The sequence below is a fragment of the Macaca nemestrina genome, chromosome 6 (assembly GCF_043159975.1).
Source record: "Macaca nemestrina isolate mMacNem1 chromosome 6, mMacNem.hap1, whole genome shotgun sequence".
NCBI lineage: Eukaryota > Metazoa > Chordata > Mammalia > Primates > Cercopithecidae > Macaca > Macaca nemestrina.
This window is the reverse complement of record NC_092130.1, coordinates 149,251,701-149,254,615: the sequence shown is the minus strand read 5'-3', so window position 1 is coordinate 149,254,615 and position 2,915 is coordinate 149,251,701. Positions and strand designations below refer to the sequence as shown.

At 42.1% G+C, this 2,915-nt stretch overlaps 1 non-coding gene across 1 annotated transcript; it reads right to left on the bottom strand.

Annotated features, from left to right (window-relative positions):
• Positions 1-416: 416 nt before the first annotated feature.
• On the bottom strand, positions 417-523 carry LOC112425101 (U6 spliceosomal RNA). Its single transcript, XR_003016115.1, has one exon. It is a non-coding gene; the product is annotated as a U6 spliceosomal RNA (small nuclear RNA).
• Positions 524-2,915: the final 2,392 nt, after the last annotated feature.

Sequence of the window (2,915 nt, the reverse complement as noted above, 5' to 3'; positions counted from 1 at the left end):
TTATCTTTATCCACAGAAATGCTGAAGAATGAGCTACATAGGTCTCTTACAGTAAGGAACACACCTTCAGTTGAGATGGCAGTCAGCACGTATGCATGTTTGGTAACCATTGGATGTTGAGGAATGACGATGTTATTAATTGCTCTCAGATTCTGTACAAATCTCCATCCTCTACTGTTTGGAGTATGGGCTTGTATATAAAATAAGCTCCTTTTCATATAATCCAAAATTATAGACCTTTTCCCTTCCTATGCCTCTGATTTTAGAGAATATTGTTTAAGGTTTGGAAAAGGTTTTGATGGATTTATTTGAATTTTAATTGTGGCAGCTAAGATAATTTTTCCAATATTGGTGGAGAATTTTGACCACAATTGATCAAGTACTATTTTTAATCTTTAAAAAAAATTTTATTAATATAAAATATGGAACACTTCATGAGTTTGTGTATCATCTTCATACAGGGGCCATGCTAATCTTCTCTGTATCATCCCAATTTTATTATATGTGCTGCTGAAGGAAGCACTCAAGTACTATTTTTAACTGCTCTTGTTAAATAATTCTTCATTATTTAACAATCTAGTTTCCTTCATGACAATATTAATTGCTATTTGTGATTTAAAAGCATCAGAATTTGAGAAAATTTTGGACCTAATCTATTTTATCTTCTAATTCTAAGTACATCTCCCACCCCCGCTTTTTTTTTTTTTTTTTTTTTTTGAGACGGAATCTTGCTCTGTCACCATGCGGGAGTGTGGTGGCACAATCTCAGCTTACTGAAACCTCCGCTTCCCAGGTTCAAGTGGTTCTTCTGCCTCAGCCTCCCGAGTAGATGGGATTACAGGCACATGCCACCACGCATGGCTAAATTTTTTTACGTTTAGTAGAGACAGGGTTTCACCATGTTGGCCAGGATTGTCTCGATCTCCTGACCTCACGATCCACCCGCCTCAGCCTCCCAAAGTGCTGGGATTACAGGCATGAGTCACCGCGCCCGACCCTCCCCCTTTTGAAAGAAAGATATGTGAGTATTCTATAACTCTAGGAAGTGTCTCCCTATCAAATGGTTGGAGGCTGAGGGGGCAAAGAGGAAGACATGTTAGGTTCCCTCTAGGGGACCTAACTGAAAAACTATAGGTTGAGACTGATATAGTGATATAGGAGTATTTGTTTCACCCATGATTTGTATTGGTTTTTCACTCTGAGGAATGGAACCTCATAATAAGGTGAGATTCATCACTGATAATATACCTCCAGTATCATTAAGAGTTTGTGTTTTGTCTCCATTTAAATTAATTCTAACCTTCCCTAAGGTATTTATAAGGAGGTAAGAAAGGTCCATTTGGTTTCCTCAGAGCATCCTTATTCTTTTTCTTTGACCTGCTGCTGTCCTTTCCTTTTTTTTTTTTTTGAGACGGAGTCTCGCTCTGTCGCCCAGGCTGGAGTGCAGTGGGACGATCTCGGCTCACTGCAAGCTCCGCCTCCCGGGTTCACGCCATTCTCCTGCCTCAGCCTCGCGAGTAGCTGGGACTACAGGCGCCCGCGACCACGCCCGGCTAATTTTTTATATTTTTAGTGGAGACGGGGTTTCACCATGTTAGCCAGGAAGGTCTCGATCTCCTGACCTCGTGATCCACCCGCCTTGGCCTCCCAAAGTGCTAAGATTACAGGCGTGAGCCACGTGCCTGGCCTGGCTTTACTTTGTAACACTAAATGTGAACCAATTGATATAAATCAGAAAATCTAGGATCATAAGTGTGAATGTTTAATTCAAATTCTCTAGCAAATTGTGCTCACTTCGGCAGCACATATACAAATTCTCTAGCAAATTAACCAGGCATCGTGGTGCACACCTGTAATCCCAGCTACTTGGTAGGTTGAGGTGGGAGGATCATTTGAGCCCCGGAAGTGGAGGTTGCAGTGAAGGGATATTACACTACTGCACTCCAGCCTGAGTGACAGAGCGACACCCTGTCTCCAAAACAAAACAAATTCTCTAGCAAATCCAGTAGGGTCCTGAAGAGGATCCAGGAATTCCTTAAACCAAGGCAGATTCTCCTCTACTGGACATAGGGTATTCCCAAAATGGAGTCAGAACAGCAGGAGGAGGAGGGAGAGGAGGAGGAGGCAGAGGTGAAGGAAGGAAGGGAGGGAGGAAAGAAGGAAGGAAGGAGGAAGGAAGGAAGGAAGGAAGGAAGGAAGGAAGGAAGGAAGGAAGGAAGGAAGGAAGGGAGGGAGGGAGGGAGGGAGGGAGGGAGGGAGGGAGGGAAGGAAAGAGGGAGGGAGGGAGGGAGGGAGGTGGGGGAAGGGAGGGAAGGTAAGTCCAAACAAAGAAGTTTTGACAAAAGAGAAAGAAGAGCTGAAGAAGGAGAAATTTCAGCAGTCTTTTTCAACTTAAAAATTGTTTTAGGCGCTTTTGTTTTCTTCTTGCAAAGAAATGATTTTATCAGAACCTCCTTTAGATGCTTCCAAGTACCACTGAAAATCAATCTGCCAGTTGTTTTATTTTATTTTAGTGCCAGCCTTTTCTAATTGAGTGTGCAAACTAGTTTAGGTACTTAAAAGGTACCGCCATTTGGCCATTACAATTTGGTCGTTGTGAGTTATGTAAGACCATTTTTCTAAATATTTGCATATAAAGGTACCATAAGTATTAAACATGAATCTAGCTGGTGTTCCTAAGGGTGGATCTCTCCATAAGGAAGAAGACTCAGTTTTAGAAATATGATTGCTCATAATTTAGACTTTACTTTTGAATGACCAAAAAGACCTAGTGGGAGGTGTTTTGGATTGACTGTGCTGATCGTGGGAATAGCTCTTCAAAGTATCACCCTTGAGTCAGTTCTTCTCGTTTACGTGTCTTGGTGGTCCCAAGAGACTTGAGTGCTTAAGGCACTAGGCGATCAACTTGTATGCAT